Genomic DNA, 26,370 nt, shown 5'->3' on the forward strand with positions numbered 1-26,370 from the left:
ATCTATAGTAGCATTCAAGTCCTCCAAACCCACAAAATTTACTTCATTTACCTCTTTACTCATGACTTCATCAGCATCCATAGTAGTTTCAGCTCCATGACCAATAGCTCTATCTTTAGCACATAAATCCACTATATCATCCCAATTTGGAATTGCTTTGAATCGAAAATGTCTAGCCTCCTTATGCGACTTGAAAATAAAAAGGAAGAAGTCAATAATAACACAACTACAATTCCATACAAAGGAATTAGACTGTACAATCACTGCTTACTCAAAGATATAATGGCATATAAAAAAAACAATTGCTACAAGATTGCATGTAAAAGAGTACTTAGAGTGACATATTCATTCCATACATTTTTATCACCAACTATAATCATGTGTTTGGTTCCATCCCAATCAAATCCTCTCTGACCAAGGATGTCACTTACAACTCCATACCATGATCTCCAAAGTTTGATTTGATTTTTAACATTCTCCCAAGTGACTTGGACTTTGAAGTTGTTGGATAACACTATAGCTGCAACATTATATGCAACTCTTTTCCAAGCTCTATCACTCTTATTGCCCATGTTTCTTTGATCTCTTAATAGTTCAGCTAACACACGTTCCATCTCCAAATTCCATGAAAAATAACTTCTTGTTTCATCATTGCTTCTTCCTGTCATATTTTTTTTACCCTTCATATTTGCTTAACCTACACATAACAAATAAATTGCAGAAGTTATTCTAAAAGATAAACAAGAAATTTACAAAACTTATCAATTCAAGCAGAATTCTCAATTTATTGTGATGATCATAAAGACAATAATTTTCACCTGCTAAATCTAACACTAACAATCTACAATTACTTATCAATGCTCAAATGTACATATACTTAGATTAATATTGCATATGCCAAACTAGGTTTCTAATAAGTGTGCAGGTGACATGAAACAACAGATCAAGTTTTGGGCTAGAGTAGTGGCAATAGTAAATTCAAAAGATATTCGCACTATATAATATGGTTGAAAACAAGTACAAGATTTTGAATAGTACTTAGAAAACAAAAAGACATAAAGAAATCAAATTAGTTTATGTTTTGTAGGTCATGTGATTCTTGCATAGCTCGTGCTAATCTATTCCTGGAGATAAAAGGATAAGATAGATTAGTTACTAACAAAATTGCTAGACATTTCACTTTAATAGCACATGCATACCTGAGAAAAAGGAAAGAAATTAAACCAGTCTATGTTTTTGGTTAGAAGAATCATTGTTGCATAACCTGTGCCAATCTATGCCTAGAGATAAAGAGAGAAAAAAATGGAAATGTTATAGGTAGTTTTATGTGATAAAGAAAACAAACAGTGTCAATTAAGTATGTGTATTGTGAGAACTTTCATATATTATTATCATAAGCAAAAGGAAAAGAATGTTAATTATACCTTTTGCTTTTCTTTTTATGTCTCACTTTTCCTACCCTAATCGATCCCACAATCTGCTGGAGTTTATCATAATTGTTAGAAAACTGTTTCCTTTTTAGTGCCAAGGTACCACCTGTAGATTAATTTAGTTTTTAATAGGCAATAACATTGGTGTGAAATGGGTGTAGAGTGATTAATCAAAGAAAAATTACAATAATCAAGAAATTATAAGAGAACTACTTATGGACTAGAGTGGAAAAAATTATTCAAAACAATATATAAATTCTCAAGATGTGCGTATAATTAATTTTAAAAGTTGTGGTAATTATATTTGATAGGGTTTGCTTCCAAATTATAGCATCATGTCAGGATGAATTCCTACTAGATCAACTAGAAGTATTCACAATAACAAAAGAAAGACACTAATACACTACAGAGAACAAAATGTAGTGTTTAATAGTGATACTAAATAAAAATAGATTAACTTTAATATTGGTCTCAACAATCAGAACTACAGAACAATAGTCAGAACTAAATGCACCCATATTATGTTGTAATCCTAAGTTGTTAGGTTTTCATTTATTAAACGAATTATGGGAATCACAGTTATTGTTTGCGACTTTTGAGGCTAGTATATTTTCACATTCATTTTATGGAGCATTTTTGCAAAGCAATTACTTAATTTAAACAATGATTCCCTTGATTTTTCAATCAAAGTTTATATATAAGCTTGTAAAAAGCCAAATCCTATTTTTATAGTTTTCTTAGAGACCTGATGATTCAAAACCTGAAATTATTGGGGGTGCCGAGTGTGTGAAAAAGAAGTCAGACATAAATGAAAATAGATATGTTGAGCATACAACATAAACCACGACAATTGTTATAATCAAAAGATCATATTAGCATAACATCTATGTAACTCAAAGCAATAATCATATCCTGAAATTAACAAATTCTTCTCAAAAACTCCAGTCTCAATCTCAGATAAAGAAATAATCACATAATGAAATAAGCCAACTAATGACATAAAAGGTGACTTCATCTTTGATAACTAGCAAACATATTCATAGCTAATGTGTCTCCAAATCTTGTCCATTCTTCGGTGACTTGAATAGTTGCAACTTCATCTGTAATATAGTTTTGAACTATTTCCCTTGATAGAGTTAACTCTTCATCTACATTAGCTAAAAGCTCTAGGTCTTGAACTTCTAAAACTTTATTAGTTAGTCCCTCATTTCTGATGAAGTTGTGTAACACAAAACAAGCATTGATAATCCTTATTTGTGTCTTTATATCAAAAAATGAAGGAGTTCTTAATATGCTCCATCGTTTTTTCAATATCCCAAATGACCTTTCTATTGTATTTCGTGCACTTGCATGACGAATATTAAACAACTCCATGTAAGTTTGAGGGGTGTTCCCAATCCACTCATTGAGATGATATCTAGTCCCACGATATGGTGCTAAAAATCCAAGACCATTAGTATATCCCGCATCCACAAGAAAGTACTTACCTACAACAGTTTAAAGTAAAAATCATAGGCTTCAATTAAAATTAAATTAAATATTATTTTTGAAAGATATTACCAGTTGGGATTTTAAGTTTAGTTTGACGATGTAAAGCATCTCGTAATACTCGAGAATCTCCTGCAGAACCTTCCCACCCAGGTAACACATAAATAAACCTTAAATCTGGACCACAAACTGCCAACACATTTGTAGTGACATCAAACTTTCTATTACGATATTTAGGCCTATTTTATGGAGAAACTGTTATCGGAATATGAGTTCCATCAAGTGCTCCAACACATTTCTACAAGAAACATACATGTATTAATATGTAATGTCTATACAAATGTGTAAAGTTAATTAATCTAGTATAATTATCAATAAACATACCTCAAACCATCTCCATCTACTTGCATCAAGACCTTCCAGGTTATAAGTATGAAACTTCAAATAATCCTTGCTCACTTTCATTATCGCTCTTAAGACATTATTGAATTGTCTACTTATTGTTTCTTTTGATCTATAGTAACTAAATTGTATCACCCTGTACTTAAGATTGTGAGCTAGGATATGTAAAAACATCGCCACTGCCTCAGTTATTGGAATATTTTCCGTTCTAACCAATCCACCTCTCTCTTGTAAAATTTTACAAAGTTTGAGAAACGCACTTTTACTAACTCTTAGTTGTTCAATACAATATTTTTCTGTCCCTCTATAAAGACGATTAAGGAAATTACATCGTTCCAATTCCCAATTACGAGCAGGTTCCTTATCTAAGTAATTATTGTGATACCATACTTCTACATTCATAAACATATAAACGACATAAGCAGCAGCAATCATAATGATTTTCTTAAATTCCTCTCTTTTATGTTTCCTTGAAATAATTGCACCATCATTTATACTAGTATCCATTTCTTAACAATATGTTGGCATTGAAAGAGTAAAAGGAAACAACAATTAGTTAAGTATGTACTCGTGGAACCCGACTCATGAGATTAACCACGTGACAACAGCAAAATTCAGTCAATCATAATCTAGAAGCTGGGTTGAATGAATGTAGATGGGGACATTTTAAGAAATACTAATTAAACAACAAAATCCATATTGAATATAGTATCTAAAAGTTGTGTGTGGTATGTGAATTTTGTATCTATCTATTATCATCAGTTTATGATTACATATAGTATTATGTGTACAACTAAAATTAAACTAGCTTTTGGCTTTTATTTTAGTTTTTTTTTAGAAAAGATTCACTTGGTTGAGAATTCAGCCTAATTGTGAATTTTTCATATGGGTTTACAGATGATGCCCTTATTTCTACTGGTCTTTCTAAGCTTGGATACACATATGTCAACATAGGTACATGGAAACACCTATTTTTTTCAAGTTTCTTCTAGCTGCTTGTTACCGCACTGGTGACCAACTCACTAGCAGGAGAAACTACACCTACACTCAAGCTGTCAGATCCTATCTAGGTATGCATGTTGCCAAACTCAACTATGTTACTTTTCCAAACTCTTCTCATAATTTCTACAAAAACTATAACTTCTAACTAGCTTGTAATTGGATTCAAAGAGTTGTTATTGAAGAAAATCGTTCTTGGGTTTTCCAGGTGGAATGAATGTCAAGTTTTGTGCGTTTGTTCAGTATGCCTATAACATCCCTAAGGAATATTACTGATTTTTAATAAATAAAATAAAAAATAAAAAATAAAAATAAATACCTCATTTAATATGATACTGTTTCCCAAAAACACGGGAAATTTAAAACAAAAATAGTAACCATAACATAGTTCGAATGTACACTATTGTTATATACAAAGGTTACTAAAGTTCAGCCTAAATAAAGTTACATCAAAATCTAAAAATAAAATTTGCTTTAAAAGCCCAAGTAGCCCCTACTCTCCGTCTCTAGGCATCTCTTGGCTCACCTGTCAAATCATCTGCTCCCAGATAACAAATTATCCGATCATCGCCACACACACACAGATAGGGTGAGCTATGCATAATATATAAACATATACATGAAATAAATATGCCATCCACCCCAAAATAGCATAACTTAACATTTCATGATTTTCAAATTACCCAACCATGACCTCATAGTCCTTCATCAGTTAGATACATGAACTAGGTCTTGGGACTTCATTGTGCTCCCACGAAACTAACTCATCCGTGGTCCAACCCTATGAGCCTATCCCGCTCATAGTCCTACCCTACAGACTCCTCGTCTGTAGTAAATCATCCAAGCCTCCTCAACTTGGACCTTGGCACGCACGCAATCACCATACTATGGACCCCTCGCCCAATAGTAGCCGACGGGAACATATCAGTTCCTTGCCCATCGTGTACCTGACACTTGTAATCACCATACCAAGGACTCCTCGCCCATTAGTAGCCGACGAGAACTCAACCAGTTCCATGCCCATCATGTGTCCAACCATCAAGCACATCCCAGACCCCTATTGGACTTAGTCCTTCAAGCCCAAACACCACACCACATGCATATACTTCCTATACTTAGGAAAAAGTAGCTAAATCAGTGGAAATTCGCAAGCACACACAAACATGGAAATTCGCATAAACTCGCTTAAGCTAGGGACTCTCGCCCAAGCTAAGCCCTCAGCCTCGCTTAGGCTACTTCACCTCGCCTGAGCGAGCTTAAAACAATGGTCGCATCACGTTATCTTGCTAAGGCGAGATCATCTCTCGCTCAAACACCCAATTCAATCTCTCTTGAGCGACAGTGCAAGCAACACATCCAACTTGATCACGACATCTCACTTAGGCGAGATCGTCTCGCCTGAGCGAGACCATGGTTCGCTCAAACCCACAAAACTCCTCGCCTGGACGAGGTTTCGTGCTCAAAACAATCTAGGTTTCCTCGCGACCTCGCTTAGGCGAGTGTCTCTCGCCTGAGTGAGAGACTAAGTCGCTCAACCCCATCCAAGGTCGCCTAGGTGAGTAACGCGAATCAAAACCAAAAACGAGACTCTACAACTCTCGCTTAGGCGAGATGGTGTCTCTTGGGCGAGACTTGCAGGGTTTCAAGTCTGATCACGTGCACAGTTCACTCTAACAATGCACAAACATACCAAAACATAGTACAAGTATTACAAAACAATGTATACCATTCCCATTCACTCTAATCCAACACTAAACCCATATAACATGCTTTGTACCCATTGGAGATACCAAAACTCGAAACTTACCCAAAAGAACCACGCAATACCCCAAAACCCCCATCCAACACTTGTTAAACATAAAGGACTTGACAACAGCACCAAGTGTACCAAATTCTCAATCACAAAACGCATATAATACCAATTCATACCACAAAGAATCCAATTGAGAACAGAAACTCGGGAACACATGCAAAATTCATATACACTTAATTTCAGCACCCTTGACCTGGATTCTTGATTGAATTTGCGAATAGAATAGGGATTCCTTGGTTCACCAAATTCTTTGTTTCCACCTCTCTCCCAATTTTTGCACTCTCAATTTAGCCTCTCACTCTTCCAATTTTCGCTCTCCGCTCAACCAAAACGAAAATAATTGCAAAAATCCCCCTTTCCACCTCAATTTTGCCTTTTATATGTGACTTGTTATTGAGTTAAAGGGCTGAAACGAATTTAGGCTTTTTGGTATGGTTAAGTCTCATTTAATTATCATTATAGGATGATTTCTAGTCCCTCTAAGCTTCCCCTTCTAGGTTTTCTTTTGCCCTCTCATATTCCCTCCAAAACTACACTAAAAAAATAAAGTTCCAATTTCATTCCCAACCAAGTTTGAACCCATGACCACTTAGTCACAATTCAAGTGCATAACCAATTCAACCTAGTCATGTTTGTGATACACTCCAATCATGATAAGCTTACAATACCAATTCCATACTCATACATATTATTAAAAATAAATAATAAAACAACAACACCTAATTGGCATACATAGGACTCGAACCCAAGTCCTTTCACACAAATCAAGTACTCTTGACATCTTGAGCTAGTACTTTTCCACATCACAGCAAACAATAATTAATGCCTTAAAGGCGCTTTCTACCCGCATTTATTAATTAATTAATTATTTAATTAATTAATTTTCTCGGGTCTTACAATGCCAACCTTTTTGGAGTGGCAATCGGCTACACAATAGCAACTTCCATAAGCATGTTGTGAGTTTTCAAAGATGCAAGTTGTTGTTGTGTGGATCAAAGTGTAACAACAAATGAACTAATTTATGTTTTGGGTTGATCATGAAATAGGGTAGTTAAAAGGTCTAATTGCTATCATAATAGCGGAGGAAAACATCCATGCAAAATGAACATCAATGTTTACATGATTTCATTTAGAATTGCAGAAATTATTTTATCCCAAATTGCAAATTTCAACGAGTTATGGTGGCTCTCTATTGTGGCTGCTGTCATGTCCTTCACATACTCAATAATTGGACTTGGTCTCTGAATTGCTAAAGTCATAGGTATGATTTTATTCAAAGCTCGTCCAATCTTCTTTTCACTGTTTGAATATATTGTGTAGTTGATGTTGCTTGCTTAAGTTTAACACTAGAAAAAGTAGCTAACCTATTCAACTGAGATATGTGAAAAAAGAAAACTAACATTTTGACTTGAACATTTCTTCGAATATGTAGTGGGAAATGGGAAAAAATGATAAACACAAAATGTTAAACTAACATTGAAACCTAAATCCCAAATGCAACAACCAAAAAAGGAAGAACAATGAAAATAAAACAAAATGTAGAGAAAAAAAGGGAAAGAACAAGTTGTGATGGTGTAAAGGAAATAAAAATGTGGTGGAAGAGGAAAAATGTTGTGTACCTGCAGAGGAGTAAAATGGGTTGAGCCAGTGAGAGAGGAACATTGAGGGGGTAGAGCCAGTGAGAGAGGAGCAGAGAGAGCACCACTGAGCCAGAGAGAGCACCAGAATATTCGTGTGAGCAAAGAGAGTCCTGTGAGGTGAAGAATTTTAAATTCTAACTATTTTGAGGGCATTTCAATTACTACTGTTTTAGTTAATTAAAATTCTTTAAAAAAATACTTGCATTTCAAATACCTTTTAATTTCTCTGTCCAAACAACACATTTTATCACAAAGAAATTTAAATTCTTTAAAAAAATGAATTGACTCATTAAATTACCTTATCCAAACACTATCTCAATGAATTCTCCAAATCATTTATCTGCCTCCTTTGTGTCATGATGATGACATCCCTTTCGTCAACATCTTCTTCATACCACCATTTGAAGAAGTTACAACACACAGTATTGGAACCACTACTTTATCAATGAACAAACCAAAAATTAACACACCAATGTTTTATTAACAAAAAAAAACATATTGTACAATTAATCTCATCTTGTAATTGAGACAACCCCAAAATTTGCTACCAATATTCTATGGAGTTCTTGCCATCCTCAAAGCTGCCATCTCTCTGTAGTTACAAATTGGGGTTAATCCATTTTTTCGTTGAACCACCAACATTGCAGGAAGCGCTACAACATTGTTGCCTCCAACGATTACAACCAGAGGTAAAGGAAGAAGATTGAGACTATGACATACCTAGATAATGAAGGCACCAACACGAATTGGGAATGGATGAAGGAATATTGTAAAAATTTCTTCTGCCCACCAATTCATTTTCAAAATCCTAGCTCACCTATTTATTCTCAACTTTGTAATTATTCCAGCTCACTATACACGTAATGCACCACAATTAAACGTAATACAAACAGTGCCACATGTACAATACTTCGTTACTAATTTAAACGACGTCACACAAAAAGGACTAAATTACACACAAATTGTGAAAATGAGGACCATTTTAAACATTCGGTAAAAATTAGGACCATCCGCAACAAACACTACGAAAATAAGGATGAAAAAGGTATTTAAGCCTTTTTTTAAATAACCACTTCTTTAAGTATTTGTTGAAAAACTTGTTGACATAATTAGAACTTGAGAATACTCACTTGGTGTAGTACCAAAATCTTTTTCACATCAAAAACTAATAATGAACCAGAGCAGGAAGGTGAATCAAAGGAGTGAGCTTCTATTGTTGAAAACAACACTAGCATAATCAATTGCATGACTTTCTTGACAATTTTGCTAGAAGCATGTCCAAGCCATGAGTGCCATAATTGAAAAGGAGATAACAAAGAATCAAGAGTTGTATTATTCGCAGTAAACACACAAGGTTGTAGAAATTCTGGAAAAAACATAGAGACTATCGTTGAGGATTTCTTTAAGAATCATCACCCTTGTGTCCTTATGTTTAACATAGCAAGAATCATGACTTTTATCTTTAGCAAATTAGAAACAATGGTGAGATTCTTGTTGGTACGTGGCATGCAAAACTTTTATTCAAACAAAATTGTGTGAACATGTGTGGAACGGAATATATAGCAGTACCAATATGATGAATTTTCATAACTGATCAATCGTTACCTGGTTTGACAGAATCATTGGAAACATAGGCCTTTTCGTGGGGAAATTATTGGCATCATTTGTGATGTGATGAGAGGCACCATTGTTAGAATACATAGAGGATTATGAATTGTTGAAGGTATTTCAAGCCAGGCAAGAACTGAAAGTGAGTGGCAATGATATTGGACAATAGAAAAGTTTTTAGAATGCACTATGGAAAATGCAAAAATCAAAGTCGTAAGCACTACAATATTTTGAATACATATTGTATTCCATGTAATATATATATATATATATATATATATTTGTACATGTACCAATAGATAATTTACTCCAAATATTTAACTGTTATATATTTATTTGTGTTGTCAACAATTTTAGAAATTTTATATCAATTGATGAAGTAATGAAAAAGAGAAAGCTAATCCTAAATGTAATAATTTATAAGATCTTATATACATAATTTCATTAAAATAGAATCATACTAAAATTCTGAGAATACAAAGTGATCTTCTTATTCAAGTGACTATATAGCAAGCCTTGGACAACATTGATCAGAATAAATACATGTAACTCAATTTTTGAGTTTCGACTCAAATTTTGTTTGTATCATTTAAAGCTTTGAATCATAAGTTCATCCATTTTTAATTCATGATATTTGATATTCATGTTTCATTGTTGTGTTTTACATTATACTATAGGATTTAGATTGTATTTCTAATTGAAAAAGCTCACGATTGGACTTAGGTAGTTAAGGTAGGTAAATTCGATAAATTTATTATTTAGGTTAGTTGAATTTATGATTTAATGCTTTACTTTTCTTTTATTGAAATCAACATTTTTTATTTCAATTTCTAACAAAGTAGATTGCCAGCTCAGATTACCACTCCACCCATTATTATGCATTTTCACAATTTTGCGAAAATGATATTGTAACAACCAAAATCTTACAACTTCTCTCACTACCTGACGTGACAACGTTTTCTTTCTTTTTTTTTACACAATTTCCATGTTGGCCATGTCTTTGAGTGGGTGAAGAGCAAAGAGAGAAAACGCGAGAAAGAACTGCTTGCTTGATTCGTGACAAAAGTGGAGAGGAAGCGAGAGAGAGAAGAGTGGAGATGGTGAGAGAAATGGAGAGCAGTGTCTTGTTCCTCCATCCCCTAAGTTTTTTCTAGTTCCCAACTGTTTCTTTTCGAAGTGGTAATTGATTTCCCCGTTGGTGCACAAAAAATATTGGGTTTACCCACTGCAAGAAAGTGCTAGTATTTCGTGTTGTTTGTGCATATTTGGTTGAAATGAGACATTTTTGTTTCCCCTTTTGGAGAATATTTGATAAATTTTCGATTTTTTTGGTACAATGTTGTGGAACAGCAGAAAAGGAAGGTCTGGTGTTGAAAATAATCATTTTGAATTAGAATCTGAAGGATTGGTCTTTTTCGTGCTCTTATGGCACTACATTGCTGAAGAGGTAAGCAAAGCCATTGTTGAACCCAACCCATTGCAGGATAGTGGGCTAAGGTAAACAGACTTAATGTAATATAAATTATTTTTTGTTATTGGAAGTTATTTATTGGGATATTGGTTTGCAAGGTTGATTGGTTATAGGAAGTAAGATTGGTTTGCAACGCATTAGTTTGAATGTTTGTAAGGTGCAAATGAAAATATTTGCTAACCTGTTAGTATCTAAGTGTTAAGCCAGGGTATTATTTTTGCACACACAATGTCCTGTTTGCACTAATGAGTTGGGGTTGTATATGTATAGTGTTCGCTTATCAAAGGTTGTAATCACTTTATTACTTCATCATATATCACTTTCATTGGTTTGAGTTTAGGTAGGTTGTTAATAAAAATAATTGGTAACCTATTAGTTGTTAAGTACTAAGCTAAGGTATTTTTTGGCAATATGATGTCCAATTATTTGAGTTGGGGATGGGTGATATGGATTGTGAATTGTTAATGAGTTGGCATTGTATATGTATAGTGTTCGCACATCAAAGTTCTTAATAACTTTATTACTTTCATTGGTTTGAATTTATGTAAGGTGTGAATAAAAATATTTGCTAACCTATTATTTTTTAAGTGCTAAGCCAGGGTTTTATTTTTGCACATATGATGTCTTGTCTGCTTGCAGTTGGGATGGGTTATATGGATTGTGAATATTTAATGAGTGGAGATTGTATATGTATAGTATTTGCACATCACAGTTCTTAATTAGTTTATCACTGCACCATGTATTACTTTCATTGGTTTCAATTTATGTAAGGTGGGCAAAAAATGATTTGCTAACCTCTTAGTTTTTAAGTGCTAAGCCATGGTATTATTTTCCACATATGACAGGACGTGACATCAGTTGTTTACATAAGCGATACTGTAATGACTAATTATAGTGACAACAGTCAATGCGGTGGTGAGAAGGAGCATGAGTTGAAGGTGTGATATTAAATTTATTTTATTACTAATTTATAGAATGACATTTTATAAGTTTTGTTCATCAATATGTGCATACTTTTAGGCATTGTTGTCGGACGAAGTATATTGCTTCCTTAAATAATAATTTAAGTGCAGAACTAAGGTCCGTGATTGAAGGGACACCATGTGGATGGTTCACCATGTTGAAAGGAAGTCTAAAAATTAGTAGGAAACTTCTTAGTTCATTAATTAGTTTGTCGGTTGAAAGGAATGGTGGGTTTTTTATAAGTAATAAAGTTCTTCGTTTATCTTTATTGGATGTTTGTTTGGGATTGGGTTTAAGGGTTCATGGTGAGAGTATTAACTTAGTTGAAATTTGTGTGCAGAGCGAGTGTAAGAAATTATTGAATAACGAAAGTGTTAATTTCACATGTTATATGATTTTCTAGTAAGATGTAGGGATGAGGTTACCTTGGAGGATTATTGTAGGCTATATATTTAATTGGGAATATCCGAGTTCCTTTGTCCAAGTTGCAAGGGAACATTTTTCCCCATTTTATTTACCATTGTGGATGACCTTAGTAATCTTGGGAAATAAAATTGGGGTGGACTTGTTTCTGAATACTTAGTTGGGAGCATATGCAATGCATCATGTTCTTAATGGATAAAGGAAAGAAGAGATGCTTCCACATTCTTGGTTGTGTTTACTTGTTACAGGTAATTCCTAATGAGTTGGTTTGAATTCAAATTTGTTTTGTTTGAAATAAGAATAAATGTATTAAGTTTTTTTTTGTTGAGTTGTTTTAGTTCTGGACTTTTGAGCACTTTTTGATTTCAAAATGTAATATTGGAAATTCAGGCACAAAGTTCCCCCGAGTATTGCAATGGATGGATATGAAAGTGGCTAAGGACAAAATTACTACTTCTTTGAATAAGGACAAAATATGAAAGTGGATTTTGTGTGAGTAGTTAGTTGTAGTTATTGTTTTTAATTTTTAAAGTCATTTTTTGGGTAATGTTTCAGGTTCTCATGGATGTTAGTGTATCAAACTTTGAGCTTTCTCATCCTTTTGTGAAGGAAGCTTTTGAGAAATATGGTACAAGATTTGAGGAGGATGAAGAAGACGAGTAACACTAAAGTATAGAAATAGATAAATAAGAAGCAAAGATTTTGGAACTGCGGAAGGCAATGACAGAGTTTAAAGCAATAATGAATTATATGTGCAATAACAATTTGAAATAGCAGCTTCCAGCAGAACCATATGAATATGGCAGAGACGAAGACTTTGATGAATAGGGGCAACAAAACAACTTTGAATTTGTTGAAAGTACTCCTCAGCAACTGTTGGCACAAGCAAGCTTGAAGCAAAGAATTGATAAAGCCATGTGCATGAAGATCTTAAGTGTTTGATGAAGATTTATGAAGATCCATTTGAAGATTATGGTTTTAGTGTGTTAAATTTGTATATAACTTGTTAAATGTAATGTGTTAGTGTTATACATTGTTGATAGGCTATATGACATAGGTTAGATGTCTTGTGTGCCTTAGTGTGTCTCTTTTAATTTGTTAAAATGGGTTTTAACAGGTTAAAAGGCTTGTTGTATATAGTTTCTAGTATGAATGCATTCAGTCAATTGAATTATTTTTCAATCGACTGATTTCACTTAAGTCAAGTGAAATCAGCCGACTATACGGAAAATTCAATCGAATATTTTCACTTAAACCAGACTATATAAGTTGTGTTTTCACGAGTAGAGGTGCACATCTGAGTTTTTCTGAACAAAATCGTGTCATTCATCTCTGGGAAGCGTTCTCTCTTTGCAATACACAGCTATAACTCGTGTTTGAAGATATTGGTTGATCTTGGAGGCATTTTGGCTTGTCAGTAGCTTGAAGAACACATGTATGGTGTGCTAGGGACAACCACCATCAGGTTTGGATGTTCTTGTGCCTTTGGATGGTTTGCCTGATGTGATTTAAGGTCTGCAAGTGTGATTCTTGTAGGTTGAGGTTCTAGATTTTTGTGTTAGTCAAAAGTCTTGTGTGCTTTGTGTTCAAAGGTGTAATCTTGGTGTTTGATTTGTAAAACTTTTGAATATAGTTTGAAACTAGACTCATGTTGTCCTGGAAAACTGGATGTAGCTCTGTGATTGAGTGAACCAGTATAAAATCAATTGTGCATTCTTCTTTCCCTCATCTCCCTCTCTTTTAAACTCTTTAAAAACTCAAGAAAACCAAGCAATTTGATCTTTGGTGTGATTTAATGTGTGCTTGTATAATCTGAAGCTTTATACTTGTTATAAATATTGATTGGAACATTCTTGTATGTAAAAGATTGTTGTTTGAGTTGAATTTGCGAATTCTGCATTCTACATAATTCTCCAGTATTTTAGCCGACTGATTTATCTTTTTAATCGACTGTTTAATAGCATCAAGAACAATTTAGTCTACTGTTTTATATTTTAATCGACTAAAATTGTACTGGTCTGTTGCATTTACATCCAAACATTCCAGTCTATTAGATTCAATTGAAAGAGGTTTTAAGCTTTCGAAAAAGTTTTATAAAACCAATTCAACCCCCCTTTCTTGGCTAAACTCACCATTTCAAAACTAACAATTGGTATCAGAGCAAGGTTCTTGAAAGGTATTCAAGTTGATCAAAAATCTTTTTGAAATGGCTGAAAGTAAACTCCCTTTTAGTGAAGGTGCCTCTATTCATAGACCACCTATGTTTTGTGGCCTAAACTATCAGTTTTGGAAAATAAGGATGCAAATCTTCATTGAATCTATAGACAAGGGAATTTGGGATGCAATAGTTAATGGACCATATACTCCTAAATGTGTTGCTGAAAATAAGCAGGTGGACAAGCCTTGGAGTGAATGGAATGATGAAGAAAGGAGAAGAGCTCAATATGATTGCAATGCCAAAAACATCATCACTTCATCTTTTAGCATGGATGAATTTTTTAGGGTATCCCAATGTAAGAATGCAAAGAAAATGTGGGATGTCCTAGAGGTTACACATGAAGGAACAAGTGAAGTGAAGAGAGCAAGGAAGCATGCCTTGATTCAAGAGTATGAGCTTTTCAAGATGCAAAAAGGAGAGTCCATAGCTGAAGTGCAAAAGAGGTTCACTCACATAGTCAACCATCTCATGGGTCTAGGCAAAGAATTTGACAAAAAGGAGCTAAACATCAAAGTGCTTAAGTGTCTTGATAGAAATTGGCAACCAAAGGTGACTGCTATATCTGAATCCAAGGATTTATCCATCATCACAATAGCTGCAACGTTTGGTAAGCTTAGAGAGCATGAGATTGAAATGCAAAGGCTAAGTGAGCTTGAAACAAGTGAGAAAAAGGTAAAATCCATAGCCTTGAAGGCTAGCTCTAAGAAGAGTGATGAAACCGAGGAAGAGGTTGCTGATTCTAGTGATAATGAGAACTTGAATCTCCTAGTCAAGAAGTTTGGAAAGTATCTCAAGAGGAAAGGCAACAAAGGTAATCAAAGGAGGTACAATTCTAAACAAAATGATTCAAGTAATTCTTCTAAATTCTCATGTTATAATTGTGGAAAGCAAGGACATATCAAGATTGAATGTCCTAATGCTAACAAAGAGAAGGAGAAGGTTGATGATAGGAAAAAGGAGAAAAAGGGCAAGGAAATACGTGCCTACAAAGCTTGGGAGGACAATGATGATTCAACAAGTACTTCATCTCAAGAAGGAAGTGAGGAAGCAAACCTATGCCTCATAGCCGGATATGAATCATCTTCATCAAGCCAAGTAAGTTCCTTATAATCCAAAGATAAGAATGACTATTACCAATTGTTGCATGACTTTGAAGAGTTGCATAGTGAGGCAAACAAAATTGTTGTCATGAACAATCGGCTAAAAGGATTAAATAGCTGGCTAGAAAACAAAATTAGCCAACTAGAATCAGAAACAGTCGACTTAAAAAAACTGATTTTGAACATTTGGAAATGATTTACAGTAATTCAGTCAATTGTTCTGAAAAATAGCTTGCTATAAAACCTTGTGAAAATTGCACTACTTTGAAAAATCAAGTGAAATATCTTTTGAAAACATGTGCAAAGTTCATAAGAGGAAAAGCAAACTTGGAAGCTGTTCTTGGCTTTCAAAATTGTGTTTTTGGAAAGGCTGTACTTGGTTATACACCTATCCATGAAAATAAAGCCAAGAAGTTCTCTAGTTTCTTTTCCAAGAGTGAGCCAAATGCTATGCCCTTCATTTCATGCAACTACTGTATGAAGAAAGGTCACATTATTAAGAATTGACATGTTAAAAAGTATGATGTACCTAAGGGATTTATGAAATGAATCCCAAAAGGATCTAGAAAGGCATAACCATGTTGGATCCAAACTATCAAAGGGTACCATGTAATACTATGTTGTTTTGCAGGTCATAAAACAGGAAAAGAAGGATCTATGGTACCTAGATAGTGGTTGCTCAAGGCATATGACAGGAGATAAGACCAAATTTGCAAAGTTGGAATTGAAAGAAAAAGGATTTGTAACCTGTGGAGACAACAACAAAGGAAGAATCCTTGGAAATGGAGTCATAGGCAATGGATCCTCTTTCAACATCAAGAATGTGCTGCTGGTAGAAGGGCTCAAACATAATTTGATAAGTATAAGTCAATTATGTGATAAAGGCTTTAAAGTGATGTTTAAACCAAATAATTGCTTGATATATGATGCACATGGTAGTATTGTTTTGATAGGAAAGAGAGTCAACAATATATACTTGATCTGCATCATGCATTATTTAACATCCATTGTTTGCTTACAAAAGAGGATGACACTTGGTTATGGCATAGGAGACTTTGTCACATACATATGTAGAATTTTAATCGGCTAAACAGAAAACAGCTGGTTGAAGGTCTACCAAAACTTAAGTTAGAGAAGGATAAAGTATGTGAAGCTTGTCAAAAACGAAAACAAAACAAGGCCTCTTTCAAACCCAAAAATGTTGTTTCAACCGAAAGACCTTTAGAGATGCTTCACATGGATCTATTTGGTCCATCTCGAACCATGAGCCTTGGTGGCAATCTTTATGCATTAGTCATAGTAGATGATTTCTCTAGGTACACATGGACTTTGTTCTTAGCTGCCAAAATGACACTTTTCATGCTTTTAAAAGACTTGCCAAGATGCTAGAAAATGAAAAGAGTTCCAAGATAGTGTCTATTTGAAGTGATCATGGTGGGGAATTTCAAAATGAAAGGTTTGAACACTTTTGTGAAAAGCATTACATTAAACATAATTTTTCTACACCAAGAACCCCACAACAAAATGGTGTTGTTGAAAGGAAAAACAGATCACTTGAGGAACTAGCTAGAACTATGTTAAATGAGAATTCACTACCTAAGTACTTTTGAGCTGATGCAGTCAACATCGCTTGCTATGTTTTAAATAGAGTGTTGATTAAGCCAATTTTGAAGAAAACACCCTATGAACTTTTCAAAGGGAGGAGGCCTATTTTAAGTCACCTAAAAGTATTTGGATGAAAGTGTTTCATTTTAAACAATGTCAAAGAAAGTCTTGGCAAGTTTGATGCAAAAGCGGATGAAGGTGTTTTTCTAGGTTATGCTACACAAAGTCATGCATATAGAGTTTATAATAAGAGATTGATGATTGTTGAAGAGTCTATGCATGTTGTATTTGATGAAACTAACCCAAAATTGCAAGATCATGTGCCTAAGATTGCAGATGAAGAAACAACACTGAAAAAGAAATATGCAGCAAAATTGGAATCTGCTACAGGAAATCAGTCAGTTGAAAAGGAAATTCACTCGATTGAAAAAGCTGCAGACAGCAATTTACCCAAGGAGTGGATTGAACCCAAAGGATTATCAAAGGACAACATAATTGGTGACATAGAACAGGGAGTATCCACTAGACTCAAGCTTGCATTCTTTCAACATGTTGCATTTGTTTCTCAAATTGAACCTAAGAATGTGAATGATGCATTGTGTGATAGTAATTGGGTTATTGCTATGCAAGATGAACTTAATCAATTCACTAGGAATGATGTGTGGTCTCTTGTTCCTAAAACTGATGCAATGAATGTGATTGGTACAAAATGGATATTTAGGAATAAAATGGATGAAAGTTGTAATATAGTTAGGAATAAGGCTAGGCTAGTTGCTAAAGGTTATAATCAAGAGGAAGACATTGATTTTGATGAAACATATGCACCTGTAGCTAGGCTAGAAGCTGTGAGGTTATTGTTAGCATATGCATGCATGTGTAATTTCAAACTTTCTCAAATGGATGTGAAAAGTGCATTCTTGAATGGTTTCTTGAATGAAGAAGTGTATGTATCACAACCCCCTGGCTTTGAAGATCACCTCTATCCTAATCATGTTTTCAAATTGAAAAAGGCTTTATATGGTTTGAAGCAAGCACCACGACAGTGGTATGAGAGGTTAAGCAACTTTCTTTTATCTAAATGATATGCTAGAGGTGCTGTTGATAAAACACTTTTTATTAGAAAGCATGCAAGTGATGTAATACTTGTTCAAGTATATGTAGATGATATAATCTTTGGATCAAATTATAACTCCATGTGTGAAGAGTTTGTTGCAGCTATGCAGGGAAAATTTTAGATGTCTATGATGGGTGAGCTAACCTACTTCCTAGGGCTGCAAGTGAAGCAACTCAAGCATGGGACATTTTTAAGCCAGTCAAAATATTGTTTTGATCTACTGAAAAAGTTCAAAATGGAGGACTGCAAAGAGGCTGCCACTCCAATTGATACAAACTGTCTTATGGATGCAGATGAAGTTGGAAACCAAGTTGATTCAACCAAATATAGAGCGTTAATTGGTTCCTTGCTATATCTAACTACTAGTAGGCCGGATATACAGTTTGGTGTTTGCTTGTGTGCTAGGTTTCAATCCAATCCAAAGGAATCACACTTCAAAGCTGCAAAACGGATTCTCAAGTATCTGAAAGGGACAACTAATGTTGGATTATGGTATCCTAATGAATCTAACATTGTTCTTAGAGGTTTTTCATATTTTGACTATGCAGGGTGCAAATTGGATAAGAAAAGCACAAGTGGTATATGCCATCTACTTAGATCAAGCCTAATCTCATGGAATAGCAAGAAGCAAGCTTGTGTAGCACTCTCTATAGTTGAGGCTGAGTACATAGCTGGACATGCATGTGCTCAAAGCATATGGTTGAAGGATCAACTTATGGATTATGGTGTAAAGTTATAAAGCTAGAGAAGGTACCTCTTTATTGTGATAATACAAGTGCAATCAATCTAACTAAGATTCCAATTCAACATTCTAAAACTAAACACATTGGAATCAGGCATCATTTCATAAGAGATCATATTAAAAAAGGTGATATTGAAATCATGTTTGTGAAAACTGAAAATCAATTGGCGGATTTATTCACTAAACCACTTGCACGTGGTAAATTCAATAAGCTTAGAACTGAATTAGGTGTTCTTGACATGAAGAATTTATGTTGATATCTGTTTGGCTTGTTAATCTTATTAGATCATGTGTGTGCTGCACTTAAAATGACAAAAATCTGCATAATTTGAAAACTGCCAGAATTTCAATCAACTAAATTTACAATTTCAACACATAAATTTCATTTAAAATGTCAAAATCTGCATAATTTGTGTTCTAGAACTGTTTCAATTTGCTAAATCTCACAAAATAGCACATATATTTGATTCAAATTGGTCAGGTGTGAATTTCGTGAAATCTGAAATTTTTAGTCAGCTAAAACTGCAAATTTAACACATAGATTTCACTTAAAACTGCCACTGCACCAAAAATCAGTTTATTGGTACAGTTTTAGTCTACTAACTCTATATTTTTATGTGTTAAAGTCACTTATGCTGATGTGGAATTGCTTGAATTGATTTTAATTGATTGACCCAGTCAAAGAATGCATCACATGATTATTTTTGGACTGTAGCAGCAGTTGTAACAGCTATTACATCAGCTAAAATCAACTTTTCAGATTGAATTGACCATAAAGTGCTTTAATTACATGATTTCCAATGTGTATGCATTAGATGTCAATTGTTTGTGAGTGGATTATTCATAAAACGCATGGGAAACACATCATTGCATCTCTGATTTAGATTCCCCTCACATTTAATTGTTGTGATTTCCTGTACTGCATTGAAACCAGATAATCTGCACGATTTAATTGACTGATTTTGAAAATCAACCTGTTGATTCTATAAATACTTGCATAAGCATCATGCATTGGCATTGTCATTTGCTGGTAAGAGCCAAACCTACTTTTCACCATGCCTAGAAGATCACGAGCTGCCCCCTTAGATGATGAAAGCTCCACTCAACCTACTCCATCCACTCCAAATGCTATGAATCAAGGAAGACTTGAGATATGGTTTGAAGGTCATGAGGACAGAATTCAAACCTTCTTGATTGAGATCAATAGGAAACAAATCATTCTTCCTAAGGTGATTCGTATGTCATGGCTAAGGGCAAAAAACTTTTGCAACCTTGAGCAACATCTCAAAGCTCAAAAGTTGAAGACTTTCCTTGAGCTTTCGGGTAAGGTGTATCCGAATTTGGTGAAGGTGTTCTATGCCAACCTCAAGTTCAGCAATGGTGTTCTCAAATCAAGTGTCAAAGGTGTGGAGATGGAAATCACTAGGCAACCATGGAAGGATGTGGCTGGCCTAAGGCAAAGAGGTGTGCAAATCCGCAAAGGTGAAACTAGTGCAGTGGATGAGTTCAACAAGGTGCAATACTATTACCAGTGTGTGAGAAATCTAGGTGAGCAAGCTAGAAATTTCCATGTGGGAAGGCTTCGTGTGGAGGAAAGGTTGCTAGCCATGGTGGTGACCAAAATCATCATGCCTAGGGGGAGCAACCATGCTACATTGAATGAAGGTGATCTTGTGGTGATGTATTGTATCCAAAATGGTGTGATGGTGGACTGGACATACACAATCCGTGACCATATGATGAAAGCAAAGAGGCTCACGGATTTCAAGCCTTCATATGTGGTGCTCATCTCCAAGTTCATTGAGCCTTTTAGTGTGGATGTGGAAGGAGAGCTTGAGGAGTCTACTGGCCTTCTCAATCATGTTTCAACACTAAATATGCACAAGATGGGATTCACCAAGGTAGGCAACACTTGGCTAGTTGAAGGAGATCAAGGTGCAAACATTGAAGTTGGAGCAAATGATCATGAAGCGGGAACTAGTGGAGGAAACCAAGAGGAAGATGAACCACAGCCTATGGCAATTGAGCTGTACAACCCTCTTGAGAATATTGGACCTACATACTCCCAATTTGACAAAATGGTTCTCAACCAACTTCAAGACCTTAACATGGCTCAAAATGCACATCACATATACTACACAACAAGGTTTCAAGACTTGGATGACCAATTCCATAATGTTCGTGACCTCCTCTCCAATGTCTACAACAGAGACAACCCTAGGAATGAGTGAAGGGGATGGCTCATAGGTCATGCATTGCATTTTCATGTTGCATTTTGTGTGTCTGCTGTATGTTCCAGTATTTTAGTTAGCTATTTTCTCATTTCAGTCGACTGATCATATCAGTTTTTAGCTTCATGATGTATCTGCATTTCTGTTTCTGGTTTGGTGTGTTTGTATTCCTGTCAGGTGCCCTAGTACATGATGGCTTCTTCTTGTCTCCATTAAAGCTTGCATGAAGAATGGAGGCTCCATGGATGGTGTTGGATGCGGAAGCATGAAGGAAAGAAGCTTAAGGTGTTTGGTTTGGTGTAGGTGAAAGGATTCTTAAGAGAGGTGAGGCCAACTCCTAAGGAAGAAGACTAGAGTAACCTAGAGAAGAGTTTACTCTAAGGTGAGCTCAAAAGAGATTCGTGCACAAATTTGGGCAGCAATTCATTACTCAATTTCAAGCTGAAAAATACATCTCTTAAGCCTTCTATTTATAGGCTAAAATGAGACCAAGGAGTCTCCAAAAAGTGGAGGAAAAAGGAGTCTAGAAAGTTGAATTTTTGAGCCAAAAAGGAGCATGTGGGAGGTGTGACTTGCCACCTAAGCAAGTCACACTTGTCTTGCCATGAGAAGCTAACTCTCATCCTTGGAGAGCAAGTTTGAGAAGCTTCTAGGCTTTTCTAGAGTAGACACACTACTCTTAGCCCATTTGGCCCAATTCCCCTTTTTGGTCCAAAATTACTTTTAAAGCCCAATACATGGCCCAAAGAAAATCCTATTCTACTGGGCCCAAAATACAAAGCCCAAAATAAAATCCTAATCTAGTATTTACAAGCAAAATGTCCTAGGCTAGGTCTTCACATCTTCCTTGGCCCATGTGAAGTTCATCTTGGGCCTTGCATGTGCATTTAAGGCCTATTCCTCTTGTATTCTCCTAGCCATGACTCTTGTTGTAGGTCCTTTGGCTCGAGGCATCTCATCAGTACACCCCTATGTTACTGCTTCAATGAAAATTTTCATCTTTCCAAATTGATCTATGCATTTACTTTCATTTGATGAATCCAAAGGGGGAAAATGAGTTAAAATGAAATGAGTTAAAATGAGTACAAGTGTGTTAAGGTTTGAAAATCTGAAATAAATCTGCCGGAACCATATAATAATGCAAACTTAATAAATGTATATGTGATATGTGACATGTATGTATGCTTGTGTGCTTTTGCTTGATTGTATATTTGGAATATTTGTATCTTGTATGCAAAAGCTTTTTCAGGTTTCTCTATGGATCCTAGCTCATCAATTCAACTTGAGGGTGTTAGCTTCATCAATTCAGGGGGAGATTGTTGGCACAAGCAAGCTTGAAGCAAAGAATTGATAAAGCCATGTGCATGAAGATCTTAAGTGTTTGATGAAGATTGATTAAGATCCATTTGAAGATTATGATTTTAGTGTGTTAAATCTGTATGTAACTTGTTAAATGTAATGTGTTAGTGTTATACATTGTTGATAGGCTATATGACATAGGTTAGATGTCTTGTCTGCCTTAGTGTGTCTCTTTTAATCTGTTAAAATGGGTTTTAACAGGTTAAAAGGTTTGTTGTATATAGTTTCTAGTATGAATGCATTTAGTCAATTGAATTATTTTTCAATCGACTGATTTCACTTAAGTCAGGTGAAATCAATTGACTGTACGGAAAATTCAATCGACTGTTTTCACTTAAACCAGACTATATAAGTTGTGTTTTCACGAGTAGAGGTGCGAATCTGAGTTTTTCTGAACGAAATCGTCTTATTCATCTTTGGGAAGCGTTCTCTCTTTACAATACACAACTGTAACTCGTGTTTGAAGATCTTGGTTGATCTTGGTTGATCTTGGAGGCATTTTGGCTTGTGAGTAGCTTGAAGAACACATGTATGGTGTGCTAGGGACAACCACCATCAGGTTTGGATGTTCTTGTGCCTCTGGATGGTTTGCCTGATGTGATTTCAGCTGACTGATTTGTCTTTTTAATCGACTGTTTCATAGCATCAAGAACAATTTAGTCTGCTGTTTTATATTTTAATCGACTAAAATTGTACTGGTCTATTGCATTTACATCCAAACATTCCAATCTATTAGATTCAATTGAAAGAGGTTTTAAGCTTTTGAAAAAGTTTTATAAAGCCAATTCAACCCCCCCCTTTCTTGGCTAAACTCACCATTTCAAAACTAATAGCAACAACAAAGGAAAGAGGTTGGTGGGCACCTTGACAGTGAGCAAGCGCAAAGCAGTAATTTGTACCACCGATTGAAGGAAGAGCCCAGGAAGTGTTTCAAGAGTCAAGTGATACAAACTCCGTTTATGACTTACGCGAGGAGGAAACAGGTTACTTAGAAGTTGTTGCATCTTTGTAGTCATGTTAGAATTTAATTTCATTTTATGTAAACAATGTGATAAATTTCTACTTCCCTTTTTCTATTCAAGTTATGGATTAATTCTGAATTTATAAAAGTGATGTTTGGAACACCAATTTTGTTATTGTTGTTTATTGCTTAATCTCCCTGTACTATTTGGTTGTTATTTTTTTATTTTATTGAAGTAAGTTCAATGGATTGAAATCATTTAGTTTAATTCTCGTTTTATATTGAAGTGCGATTTTTATAAATGGCGCCTAGCTTAAAAGGTTAAATTCAGCAAAGAAAGATTCAGAATGACTAATGTTAAATTCCGCTGTCATGTATTTGCTAAGCCATGGGTTCATAAGTGCTAAGCAATGGGTTAAGTGGTGCTAACCCATGTCAAATGTTTTGTACATAACCTGTGGCGCAATTCACTTTTTTTAGAACTTATACTCTTAACATTCCGCTTCATTTCATGATTAATATTTATAATATAGAAAATAAGTGAAGTAATTGCAAGTACTCATAATTTGTGTAGGAATAACTGATTTTATCTTATATACTGTTAAATTCCAATGCATACTTGATGTGCTAACGTGTGGGTTCATAAGTGCTAAGCAGTAATAACTGGTTTTCACTTAGGTTGATTTTGGGAGGAGGCCTTAAATATTCAAGGCTATCCATCTTGGAATATACTGAAGTCATTTAAACCCATGAGTATGTTTGTCTTCATTCCATTTGTAAGCGCAAAGCGATGACATAACTAATGCTAACCCAAGTTAAATGTTTTTAACAAAACCTTTGCCCTGCTTAATTTTCTTTATAAATAATACTTTGAAGAATCTGCTTGATGCCATGAATAATATTTATAATTTTGTGACCTTACTGCAAGTAGTCATAATTTGTGCAGGAAATACTAATTTTGTCTTATATACTCTCAATTTGCAGTGTATACTTTATTCGCTAACCCATCGCTGCATAAGTGCGAATTTGTATGACTTGTTTTACGTTCATATCCATATTCGAGTTAAAATAATAAAGGACAAAAAGTAACCTTTGACATTTATTTTAATTTTTTTTTACGTGGCAATGGTGAAATAAGAATTTATTTTTTTAACTAAGATGGACTTACATTTTATTTAGCAGTGTTTTGTTAGTGCAAAATAATTGCGAACCTATGCATAACTAAGTGCTAAGCTGGCTTAAAATTATTTGGGTATTGTAAACTTAATTATAAGAACTTTGTCATGAATATTTTGTTCACTATAACCTTAAACGTTGGTATAGGTGAAGTATAACACCATAGAATGTGACCAAATAATTTATCCAAAATATACAAATTAAGTGTAGGGAGGATAACATCTGCAAAAGTACACAATCAACCTTCATCCACCATGTCATGATCCAAGAGCTACAACAGATCCAAAAGTACTTTTTGTGTATGCCATAGTGTACAAAAAGATAAGACGAAATAAGCCTCAAAATCATGTCACTGACTTCTACAAGGAAAGTTTAAAGTCATGACATATGTGTAATGGTTTGGATCTTAATAAATGACGGCAAAATTATAAAGTACCTAATGAAGTCTTCATTTGCATACATTTGTGTATCCATATTGTTTTGTAATGACGTTAGAAGAGACACAAAACATGTGCAAAGTGTGGGTGAGAAGAGGTTATGTGAATCAGTCCTGACAATGCCTAGCTGAACTGTGGCTGCAGTAGTTTGCATGTTAAGGCTGACTTCCTGAAAATTTAACATCATATATGGGACCTAATGAAGTTATTTTCAGAGAATCCATCTAAATATAATTAAAAGGTAGGCTAAGAAGGAAGTGATGTTGGAGAATCACTTACACCATGATCCTTTGTGGATTTATTTGATAATGCTCTACATTTGCGTTTCTTGGAAACCTTCTCCACTATTGATTGAAGCCTATTTGTTCGGGGTTGACCCTTCCTCTTAACGTGTATAGGGCTTCGTACCATATTGTCCGTAGTGGGCATTGCATCTTGGGTTAATTTTTTCTTAACTTGCTGTGAAGGGGAACTTACTATATTGAATATAGGTAAGTCAAAAATTACACACATGGAGTCAAGTTGGGTTAGCACAGACTTTGTCCCATTCTTAGATTACAAGCAATTTCTGCAATTTCATAAAATCTCTTACACATTAAGTCATACCTTTCCACATGTGGCTCATCATTATTATCTTTGTATGACACTTTTATGTAAGTTTGTCGTCGTCGAATGTGTTTGCTCCACCTCTTCGAAACGTACTTGGGTGATAAATTTTTAACTTCCTTTTGTGCAAGAATAAGAAAGCAGTGTCGGCATATAATACCTCTAAATTCAAACAGACGACAAGCACATTGCATGTCTAAAGTGACTTTATCAAATAGAACTTCATGCATTTTGTCAACACTTTCCCCATTACATATGCACTTCTCTTTAACCATGTACTTTGAATAGATGTCATCACATTCACAACTCTTGATATTGTAATTAATCTTACTCTTTAGCTCTTGCTGATCTTCAGCAAGCTTTGCATGAGTGTATTCTTCTTGGAACTACCTTTAAATAAATGACTGAGTGGCACAAGGTAGGGTGGTATTTAATGAACCAAAATTGGCTTCAATTTCCTTCTGGCCTTGGACCGTAGAGCATTGTCATATTGGTCGACAAATTATTTGAGTTGTAGGTTGTTAATTTCCTTCAAACCATGCTTTATGCTCTTGAAGGTTGTCAATCCACCTAATTTTTCTTGG

General features: G+C 34.8%; 2 pseudogenes; one reads left to right on the forward strand and one right to left on the reverse strand.

Annotated features, from left to right (window-relative positions):
* Positions 1–2,441: 2,441 nt before the first annotated feature.
* On the reverse strand, positions 2,442–3,494 carry LOC114189073 (annotated as a pseudogene).
* Positions 3,495–4,278: 784 nt separating this feature from the next.
* Positions 4,279–12,900, forward strand: LOC114189082 (annotated as a pseudogene).
* The last annotated feature ends 13,470 nt before the right edge of the window (positions 12,901–26,370 follow it).

Source organism: Vigna unguiculata, chromosome 1 (genome assembly GCF_004118075.2).
Source record: "Vigna unguiculata cultivar IT97K-499-35 chromosome 1, ASM411807v1, whole genome shotgun sequence".
Taxonomy (NCBI): domain Eukaryota; kingdom Viridiplantae; phylum Streptophyta; class Magnoliopsida; order Fabales; family Fabaceae; genus Vigna; species Vigna unguiculata.